This window comes from Aegilops tauschii, chromosome 3 (genome assembly GCF_002575655.3).
Source record: "Aegilops tauschii subsp. strangulata cultivar AL8/78 chromosome 3, Aet v6.0, whole genome shotgun sequence".
NCBI classification, from domain to species: Eukaryota; Viridiplantae; Streptophyta; class Magnoliopsida; order Poales; family Poaceae; genus Aegilops; species Aegilops tauschii.
The window spans coordinates 110,506,694-110,518,800 of NC_053037.3; the positions used below are offsets into that span (position 1 = coordinate 110,506,694).

General features: G+C 43.4%; 1 pseudogene; it reads right to left on the reverse strand.

Annotated features, from left to right (window-relative positions):
- Positions 1–387: 387 nt before the first annotated feature.
- Positions 388–2,872, reverse strand: LOC141042757 (uncharacterized; annotated as a pseudogene).
- Positions 2,873–12,107: the final 9,235 nt, after the last annotated feature.

Consider the following 12,107-nt stretch of genomic DNA (forward strand, 5'->3'; position numbering starts at 1 on the left):
CGGAATAATCAGGTTAAACTTGACGAGCCTAGCACATAACAGATATGGCCTCGGAACAAGGAGACCGAAAGGTCGAGCATGAATCATATAGTAGATATGATAAACATAGTGATGTTCACCATTGAAACTACTCCATCTCACGTGATGATCGGACATGGTTTAGTTGATTTGGATCACGTGATCACTTAGAGGATTGGAGGGATGTCTATCTAAGTGGGAGTTCTCAAGTAATATGATTAATTGAACTTAAATTTATCATTTTTTTGACACCTGAAACAGTAGGAGAGCCTCCTACTGTGTAATTAAATTAATAAATGAGAGGATTTACATATGGTACTGTACATGCCGTCCCCTTGGGGATGGTTGGGGGGGTGGGAAGGGAACAAATCAAAGAGTAGCTACAAAGGAGGTGAGAAAGGAGGTGTGTTTTTCTCCAACCCTATGAGTTAGAAGAGATAGATCCTCTTTTAGTCTTGAAATCCAGGATGTTTTCGTGGGTGTTATTCTTCTGAAGACTTTATTATTTCGTTCCTTCCAGATGCTCCATGCAGCTTGTAGAAATATTGCCATGAACATTGGCTTGTTCCATACAGTTTTAGCTGTGCTTATCCAATCCAATCGTGAACCTTGAGAACTCCAGCTAATGGCAATATCAGACCAGCAATCCTTGCTGAAGGCACAACCAAAGAAAAGATGTTCAAGTGTTTCTTCCACGTTGGACTCGCAGAGGGGGCAAGTATAGTCATTGCCAATGTTGTGTCTTCGCTTCAACATGTTTCTGGTGTTGAGTCTATCAGACAGAAGAAGCCACCCAAAAACCTTTATTTTCATTGTAACCTTAGACTTCCAAAGCTAGGTATAAGTTTGATGGGCCCGAACCTCCCTGAAGTAAAAGTTATAGAATTTGCTGGCCGAGTACTTCTGAGTCGTCCAAGTACAGTTCCAGCTATCATTCCCCGAGAGGCTATCTTGCAGATGAATGTCACGTACGAGACATTGAAGATCTCTAGTCTCTGCATGCGCCTGTACCGACAGCGGCAGATGAAATGTTTCGCGCAAAGTCGTGGCTCCCAAGAAATCTCTAACAGAAATATCCTCCTGGGTGGCGAATGAGAAAGCCCGCGGGTGTGTTTCTGCCAGAATACTCCGTCCAATGATCCTTCCAGAAGAGTATGTCATTTCCCGTGTGAACTTAGGCTTTCGAATCCCTCGGTAGATTGGCATTAGTCTCATCACATCCCACCACCAAAAAGACCCGCAGGGATCAGCTGCATGGGGGATCTTGTTGCTATAATACGTGTTCCATATGAGTTGCACCCAAGGCAGGTCCCATCGGTTATAGAATTTGTGGAGGTATTTTAGCAGAAGTGCATCACTTTGTACCTTGAGATTAATGACACCGAGGCCTCCCGAAACCTTGGGTTGGCAGACCATGTCCCAAGCCGCAAGAGAGTTGCAAGAATCCCCATTCTCCATTTTTTGGTCCATCAGCATTTGCGTCTGATTTTGTCCAGAAGTTCAATAATGCTCACTGGCAACTTGAGAGTACAAAGAGCGAAGATGATTAGGGAGGTTATGACTGAGTTGAGAAGTGATAATTTCCCCCCATAGGAGATCATGTTGAGTGTAGCAGAAAGCCTTCGTTCCACCCGACAGACAAGAGGGAAAAGATCTAGCACAGATGGCCTGGTCGTCCCCATAGGCAAACCGAGGTATGTGAAAGGCATTTTACCCACCACATACCCGAAGATGGTTGCAATGCAGTTGTACGTGTCTTCATGACAGTTTATGGGGATCAAAGTTGACTTGTGGAAGTTTATTTTGAGACCAATAGAGGTTGCATAGTCCGAGAGAATGTCTTTGATGATCACTGCTTGCGTTGTGCAAGCTTGCATGGCTAGAATAGTGTCGTCCGCATATTGAATGACTGGGTAGTCCGTTTGATTGGTCGAGGGGATAGGCAGCTGGATTGCTCCTCTAGTGTAGGCGTCATTGATTGCTGCTTGCAGGAGATCAGCCGCCAATACAAATAGCAGAGGCGAGAAGGGATCGCCTTGCTGGACCCCGCATGTACAATGGAATTGCCTTCCAGGTACACCATTCAAGAGAACCGCAAATTTACCAGACCCAAAGATGCATTCACCCAACCAAGCCATTTGTCATTAAAGCCCATATTCTTCATTATTGTTAGCATGGCTGCATGATCAATAGTGTCGAACGCCTTGGCAAAATCAAGCTTGAGTAACACAATTTCTTTCTTAGATGCCTGGCATTGGTAAATGTATTCAAATTCCCAAGCAAGGCAATCTTGGATAGTGCGGCCTTTGAGGAATCCATATTGGTTTCGATGAATTATACGTAGGATCACTCTTTGCAGGCGGTTGGCAAGTAGCTTGGTTATGACTTTGAGACAACAGTTTAGCAAAGTGATCGGTCTATAATCGTTGACTGATGATGGGGCATTATTTTTGGGTATTAACATGATGAAACCATCATTAATGCTTTCAAGATTGAGATTACCATCAAAAAATTGGAAGCAGAGCTTATAGAAGCCGTGCTTGATAATGTGCTAACAAGATTTGAGAAACGCACCGTTAAAGCCATCCGGGCCAGGTGCACGATCGGCTGGCATGAGCTTAATAACATTATCAATCTCTTCCGTGGTGAATGGACCAGTAAGCTCATATAACCCATCAACTTTTTTAATAATTCTATCTAGATTGAATTTCATATCATGATGTGATGCCGAACCCAATCTTTGCTTGAACGTATTAAAGATGAGTGCCTCTTTTCCAGCATGATCCTCCACGATGGTGCCATTGTCATTGGTCAGGGAGGCAATGTTGTTAATTCTCATCCTTTCAGAGGCCATCGCTTGAAAGAACTTTGAATTCTCATCTCCGAATTTAACCCAACGTATAGTGCAATGTTTTTTCCAATATTGCTGCTGATAAGATAAGAGACGAAGAATATGTGACTTTAGAATCCTCCTAAAGTTTGCTTCTGGTAATGATAGTGGGCGTTTGTTTTCCAACTCATCAAGTTCAAAAAGTGCCTTATTGGAATTTTCAATGGCAATAGAAAGTCTAGAAATCCCTCTGCTCCAAACTTAAATTTATCATGAACTTAGTACCTGATAGTATTTTGCTTGTCTATGTTGATTGTAGATAGATGGCCCGTGCTGTTGTTCCGTTGAATTTTAATGCATTCCTTGAGAAAGCAAAGTTGAAAGATGATGGTAGCAATTACACGGACTGGGTCCGTAACTTGAGGATTATCCTCATTGCTGCACAGAAGAATTACGTCCTGGAAGCACCGCTGGGTGCCAGACATGCTGCGGGAGCAACACCAGATGTTATGAACGTCTGGCAGAGCAAAGTTGATGACTACTCGATAGTTCAGTGTGCCATGCTTTACGGCTTAGAACCGGGACTTCAACGACGTTTTGAACGTCATGGAGCATATGAGATGTTCCAGCAGTTGAAGTTAATATTTCAAGCAAATACCCGGATTGAGAGATATGAAGTCTCCAATAAGTTCTACAGCTGTAAGATGGAGGAGAATAGTTCTGTCAGTGAGCATATACTCAAAATGTCTGGGTATAACAATCACTTGATTCAACTGGGAGTTAATCTTCCGGATGATAGCGTCATTGACAGAATTCTTCAATCACAACCACCAAGCTACAAGAGCTTCGTGATGAACTGTAACATGCAAGGGATGGATAAGACTATTCCCGAGCTCTTCGCAATGCTAAAGGCTGCGGAGGTAGAAATCAAGAAGGAGCATCAAGTGTTGATGGTCAATAAGACCACTAGTTTCAAGAAAAAGGGCAAAGGGAAGAAGAAGGGGAACTTCAAGAAGAACAACAAACAAGTTGCTGCTCAAGAGAAGAAACCCAAGTCTGGACCTAAGCCTGAGACTGAGTGCTTCTACTGCAAGCAGACTTGTCACTGGAAGCGGAACTGCCCCAAGTATTTGGCGGATAAGAAGGATGGCAAGGTGAACAAAGGTATATGTGATATACATGTTATTGATGTGTACCTTACTAATGCTCGCAGTAGCACCTGGGTATTTGATACTGGTTCTGTTGCTAATATTTGCAACTCGAAACAGGGACTACGGATTAAGCGAAGATTGGCTAAGGACGAGGTGATGATGCGCGTGGGAAATGGTTCCAAAGTCGATGTGATCGCGGTCGGCACGCTACCTCTACATCTACCTTCGGGATTAGTTTTAGACCTGAATAATTGTTATTTGGTCCCAGCGTTGAGCATGAACATTATATCTGGATCTTGTTTGATGCGAGACGGTTATTCATTTAAATCAGAGAATAATGGTTGTTCTATCTATATGAGTAATATCTTTTATGGTCATGCACCCTTGAAGAATGGTCTATTTTTGTTGAATCTCGATAGTAGTGATACACATATTCATAATATTGAAGCCAAAAGATGCAGAGTTGATAATGATAGTGCAACTTATTTGTGGCACTGCCGTTTAGGTCATATCAGTGTAAAGCGCATGTAGAAACTCCATACTGATGGACTTTTGGAACCACTTGATTATGAATCACTTGGTACTTGCGAACCGCGCCTCATGGGCAAGATGACTAAAATGCCGTTCTTCGGAACTATGGAGCGAGCAACAGATTTGTTGGAAATCATACATACAGATGTATGTGGTCCGATGAATGTTGAGGCTCGCGGCGGGTATCGTTATTTTCTCACCTTCACGGATGATTTAAACAAATATGGGTATATCTACTTAATGAAACATAAATCTGAAACATTTGAAAAGTTCAAAGAATTTCAGAGTGAAGTTGAAAATCATCGTAACAAGAAAATAAAGTTTCTACGATCTGACCGTGAAGGAGAATATTTGAGTTACGAGTTTGGTCTTCATTTGAAACAATGGGGAATAGTTTTGCAACTCACGCCACCCGGAACACCACAGCGTAATGGTGTGTCCGAACGTCATAATCGCACTTTACTAGATATGGTGTGATCTATGATGTCTCTTACTGATTTACCGCTATCGTTTTGGGGTTATGCTCTAGAGACCGCTGCATTCACGTTAAATAGGGGACCATCAAAATTCGTTGAGGCGACGCCTTATGAACAGTGGTTTGGCAAGAAACCAAAGTTGTCGTTTCTTAAAGTTTGGGGCTACGATGCTTATGTGAAAAAGCTTCAACCTGATAAGCTTGAACCGAAATCTGGAAAATGTGTCTTCATAGGATACCCAAAAGAGACTGTTGGGTACACCTTCTATCACAGATCCGAAGGCAAGACTTTTGTTGCTAAATTCAGAATCTTTCTAGAGAAGGAGTTTCTCTCGAAAGAAGTGAGTGGGAGGAAAGTAGAACTTGATGAAGTAACTATACCTGCTCCCTTATTGGAAAGTAGTTTATCACAGAAACCGGTTCCTGTGACACCTACACCAATTAGTGAGGAAGTTAATGATGATGATCATGAAACTTCAGATCAAGTTGTTACTGAACCTCGTAGGTCAACCAGAGTGAGATCCACACCAGAGTGGTACGGTAATCCTGTTCTGGAAGTTATGTTACTAGACCATGACGAACCTACGAACTATGAAGAAGCGATGGTGAGCCCAGATTCCGCAAAATGGCTTGAGGCCATGAAATCTGAGATGGGATCCATGCATGAGAACAAAGTGTGGACTTTGGTTGACTTGCCCGATGATTGACAAGCCATTGAGAATAAATGGATCTTCAAGAAGAAGACTGACGCTGACGGAAGTGTTACTGTCTATAAAGCTCGACTTGTTGCAAAAGGTTTTCGACAAGTTCAAGGGATTGACTACGATGAGACCTTCTCACCAGTAGAGATGCTTAAGTCTATCCGAATCATGTTAGCAATTGCCGCATTTTATGATTATGAAATGTGGCCAATGGATGTCAAAACTGCATTCCTGAATGGATTTCTAGAAGAAGAGTTGTATATGATGCAACCGGAAGGTTTTGTCGATCCAAAGGGAGCTAACAAAGTGTGCAAGCTCCAGCGATCCATTTATGGACTGGTGCAAGCCTCTCGGAGTTGGAATAAACGTTTTGATAGTGTGATCAAAGCATTCGGTTTTATACAGACTTTTGGAGAAGCCTGTATTTACAAGAAAGTGAGTGGGAGCTCTGTAGCATTTCTGATATTATATGTGGATGACATATTGCTGATTGGAAATGATATAGAATTTCTGGATAGCATAAAGGGATACTTGAATAAGAGTTTTTCAATGAAGGACCTTGGTGAAGCTGCTTATATATTGGGCATCAAGATCTATAGAGATAGATCAAGACACTTAATTGGACTTTCACAAAGCACATACCTTGACAAAGTTTTGAAGAATTTCAAAATGGATCAAGCAAAGAAAGGGTTCTTGCCTGTGTTACAAGGTGTGAAGTTGAGTAAGACTCAATGCCCGACGACTGTAGAAGATAGAGAGAAGATGAAAGATGTTCCCTGTGCTTCAACCATAGGCTCTATCATGTATGCAATGCTGTGTACCAGACCTAATTTGTGCCTTGCTATAAGTTTAGCAGGGAGGTACCAAAGTAATCCAGGAGTGGATCACTGGATAGCGGTCAAGAACATCCTGAAATGCCTGAAAAGGACTAAGGATATGTTTCTCGTTTATGGAGGTGACAAAGAGCTCATCGTAAATGGTTACGTTGATGCAAGCTTTGACACTGATCCGGACGATTCTAAATCGCAAACCGGATACGTGTTTACATTGAACGGTGGAGCTGTCAGTTGGTGCAGTTCTAAACAAAGCGTCGTGGCGGGATCTGCGTGTGAAGCGGAGTACATAGCTGCTTCGGAAGCAGCAAATGAAGGAGTCTGGCTGAAGGAGTTCATATCCGATCTAGGTGTCATACCTAGTGCATCTGGTCCAATGAAAATCTTTTGTGACAATACTGGTGCAATTTCCTTGGCGAAGGAATCCAGATTTCACAAGAGAACCAAGCACATCAAGAGACGCTTCAATTCCATCCGGGATCTAGTCTAGGTAGGAGACATAGAAATTTGCAAGATACATATGGATCTGAATGTTGCAGACCCATTGACTAAGCCTCTTCCACGAGCAAAACATGATCAGCACCAAGGCTCCATGGGTGTTAGAATCATTACTGTGTAATCTAGACTATTGACTCTAGTGCAAGTGGGAGACTAAAGGAAATATGCCCTAGAGGCAACAATAAAGTTATTATTTATTTCCTTATATCATGATAAATGTTTATTATTCATGCTAGAATTGTATTAACCAGAAACATAATACTTGTGTGAATACATAGACAAACAGAGTGTCACTAGTATGCCTCTACTTGACTAGCTCGTTGATCAAAGATGGTTATGTTTCCTAGCCATTGACATGAGTTGTCATTTGATTAACGGGATCACATCATTAGGAGAATGATGTGATTGACTTGACCCATTCCATTAGCTTAGCACTCGATCGTCTAGTATGTTGCTATTGCTTTCTTCATGACTTATACATGTTCCTATGACTATGAGATTATGCAGCTCCCGTTTACCGGAGGAATACTTTGTGTGCTACCAAACGTCACAACGTAACTGGGTGATTATAAAGGTGCTCTACAGGTGTCTTTGGAGGTACTTGTTGGGTTGGCGTATTTCGAGATTAGGATTTGTCACTCCGATTGTCGGAGAGCTATCTCCGGGCCCACTCAGTAATGCACATCACTTAAGCCTTACAAGCATTGCAACTAATGAGTTAGTTGCGGGATGATGTATTACAGAACGAGTAAAGAGACTTGCCGGTAACGAGATTGAACTAGGTATTGAGATACCGACGATCGAATCTCGGGCAAGTAACATACCGATGACAAAGGGAGCAACGTATGTTGTTATGCTGTTTGACCGATAAAGATCTTCATAGAATATGTGGGAGCCAATATGAGCATCCAGGTTCCGCTATTGGTTATTGACCGGAGACGTGTCTCGGTCATGTCTACATAGTTCTCGAACCCGTAGGGTCCGCACGCTTAAAGTTTTGATGACAGTTATATTATGAGTTTATATGTTTTGATGTACCCAAGCTTGTTCAGAGTCCCGGATATGATCACGGACATGACGAGGAGTCTCGAAATGGTCGAGGCACAAAGATTGATATATTGGACGACTATATTCGGACACCGAAATGGTTCCGGGGGTTATCGGATATATACCGGAGTACCGGGGGGGTTACCGGAACCCCCCCGGGGGATTAATGGGCCTACATGGGCCTTAGTAGAGAAGAGGAGGGGCGGCCAGGGCAGGCCATGCGCCCCTCCCCCTCTAGTCCGAATTGGACAAGGAGGGGGGGGGGCGCCCCCCATTTCATTCTTCTCCTCCTCCTCTTTCCCCCTTCTCCTAATCCAACAAGGAAGGGAGGGAGTCCTACTCCCGATGGGAGTAGGACTCCTCCTGGCGCGCCCCTCTCCTGGCCGGCCGCCTCTCCCCCCTTGCTCCTTTATATACGGGGGCAGGGGGGCACCCCATAGACACAACAATTGATCATTGATCTTTTAGCCGTGTGCGGTGCCCCCCTCCACCATAGTCCACCTCGATAATACTGTAGCGGTGCTTAGGCGAAGCCCTGCGTCGGTAGAACATCATCATCGTCACCACGCCGTCGTGCTGAAGAAACTCTCCCTCAACACTCGGCTGGATCGGAGTTCGAGGGACGTCATCGGGCTGAACGTGTGCTGAACTCGGAGGTGCCGTGCGTTCGGTACTTGATCGGTCGGATCGTGAAGACGTATGACTACATCAACCGCGTTGTGCTAACACTTCCGCTTTCGGTCTACGAGGGTACGTGGACAACACTCTCCCCTCTCGTTGCTATGCATCACCATGATCTTGCGTGTGCGTAGGATTTTTTTTGAAATTACTACATTCCCCAACAGGAGTCCTACTTGGACTCCTAGTCCAAGTAGGATTCGCCCCCCTCCTTCCTTCCAATGGAGAGGGAAAGGGGAAGGGAGAGAGAGAGAGAAGCAAAGAGGGGGGCCGCGCCCCTTCCCCTAGTCCAATTCGGTTTGGGCAAGGGGGGGGGTGCGCGCCTCCTCACGTGGCCTGCCTCCTCTCCTCCACTATGGCCCAATGGCCCATTAATTTCCCGGGGGGTTCCGGTAACCTCCCGGTACTCCGAAAAATCCCTGATCTTCTTCGGAACCATTCCGGTGTCCGTATATAACCTTCCAATATATCAATCTTTACCTCTCGACCATTTCGAGACTCCTCGTCATGTTCGTGATCTCATCTGGGACTCCGAACAAACTTCGGTCACCAAAACACATTACTCATAATACAAATTGTCATCGAGCGTTAAGCGTGCGGACCCTACGGGTTCAAGAACTATGTAGACATGACCGAGACACATCTTCGGTCAATAACCAATAGCGGAACCTGGATGCTCATATTGGCTCCTACATATTCTACGAAGATCTTTATCGGTCAAACCGCATAACAAGATACGTCATTCCCTTTGTCATCGGCATGTTACTTGCCCGAGATTCGATCGTCGGTATCCTCATACCTAGTTCAATCTGCCGGCAAGTCTCTTTAATCATTCTATAGTACATCATCCTGTGACTAACTCACTAGTCACATTGCTTGCAAGGCTTTATAGTGATGTGCATTACCGAGAGGGCCCAGAGATAACTCTCCGATACATAGAGTGACAAATCCTAATCTCGATCTATGCCAACTCAAAAAACACCATCGGAGACACCTGTAGAGCATCTTTATAATCACCCAGTTATGTTGTGACGTTTGATAGCACACAAAGTGTTCCTCCGGTACGCGGGAGTTGCATAATCTCATAGTTAGAGGAACATGTATAAGTCATGAAGAAAGCAATAGCAATAAAACTAAACGATCATAATGCTAAGCTAACGGATGGGTCTTGTCCATCACATCATTCTCTAATGATGTGATCCCGTTCAACAAATGACAACACATGTCTATGGTTAGGAAACTTAACCATATTTGATTAACGAGCTAGTCAAGTAGAGGCATACTAGGGATACTCTGCTTGTCTATGTATTCACACGTGTACCACGTTTCCGGTTAATACAATTCTAGCATGAATAGTAAACATTTATCATGATATAAGGAAATATAAATAACAACTTTATTATTGCCTCTAGGGCATATTTCCTTCAAAGGATCGTGACACGCCTTAAGGCTATAGCAAGGCACTGATGTTTGCTTGAACTACATAAATAAGAATAAATTGCAGCAAGGTATTTTTGTCTGTTTGGTTTAATAGATATGAAAATAAAAGCAAATAAAATAGACCGCAAAGGCAAATATAATAAAGAAGAGACCCGGGGGCCGTAGGTTTCACTAGTGGCTTCTCTCGAGAAAAATAGCAACCGGTGGGTAAACGAATTACTGTTGGGCAATTCATAGAACTTCAAATAATCATGACGATATCCAGGCAATGATCATTATATAGGCATCACGTCCAAGATTAGTAGACCGACTCCTGCCTGCATCTACTACTATACTCCACACATCGACCGCTATCCAGCATGCATCTAGTGTATTAAGTTCATGGGGAAACGGAGTAATGCAATAAGAACGATGATATGATGTAGACAAGATCTATTTATGTAGAAATGGACCCCATCTTGTTATCCTTAATAGCAATTATACATACGTGTCGGTTCCCCTTATGTCACTGGGATCAAGCACCGTAAGATCGAACCCATCACAAAGCACCTCTTCCCATTGCAAGATAAATAGATCAAGTTGGCCAAACAAAACCCAAATATCGGAGAAGAAATATGAGGCTATAAGAAATCATGCATATAAGAGATCAAAGAAGACTCAAATAACTTTCATGGATAAAAAGATATATCTGATCATAAACTCAAAGTTCATCAGATCCCAACAAACACACCGCAAAAAGAGTTACATCATATGGATCTCCAAGAGACCATTGTATTGAGAATCAAAAGAGAGAGAGGAAGCCATCTAGCTACTAACTACGGACCCGTAGGTCTACAAAGAACTACTCACGTATCATCGGAGAGGCACCAATGGACATGATGAACTCCTCCGTGATGGTGTCTAGATTGGATCTGGTGGTTCTGGACCTTGCGGCGGCTGGAATTGATTTTCGTCGACTCCCCTAGGGTTTCTGGAATATTGGGGGTATTTATAGAGCAAAGACACGGTGCGGGAGGCCACCGAGGTGGGCACAACCCACCAGGGCGCGCCTGGGCCTCCAGGCGTGCCATGGTGTCTTGTGCTCACCTCGGGCTCCCTCTTCGGTACTTCTTTGGCCCCCTGGATGTCTTTAGGTCCAAAAAAAATCCACAAAAAGTTTTGCTGCGTTTGTACTCCGTTTGATATTGATTTTCTGCGATGTAAAAAACATGCATAAAACATCAACTGACACTGGGCACTATGTCAATAGGTTAGTTCCAAAAATGATATAAAATGACTATAAAAAGATTGTAAAACATCCAAAAATGATAATATAACTACATGGAACAATCAAAAATTATAGATACGTTGGAGACGTATTAGCATCCCCAAGCTTAATTCCTGATAGTCCTCGAGTAGGTAAATGATAAAAATAGAATTTTTGATGTGGAATGCTGCCTAACATGCTCATCACATATTCTTTTCTTTGTAGAATGGACATATGGAATTTTATATGGTTCAAAGCAATAGTCTAGTTTTGACATGAGGACTTAAATACTCAAGCATATCAAGAAGCAACCATGTCTTTTAAAATGTCAACGCTAAAATAAGTTATCCCTAGCCCATTATGCTCAATCATTGGTCCATTCATGAAACACACTCGCATAATAGCTACAACCAATGCTCAAGTACGATCATAGTGCCCCTTAGTTGGTGCTTTATAAGAGAAGATGGAGACTCAAATTAAAAATAAAAATTGCATAATGTAAAAGAAAGGCCCTTCGTAGAGGGAAGTAGGGATTTGTAGAGGTGCCAGATGATACGTCTCTGTCGGCGTCCTGGGAACGGGGGTCCCCAGACTTGCCTGCCTGCGGCCCACGGCGTGGCTCCACCAGCGGCCCTGTACGGCCAATCTTCCCCAGCAAA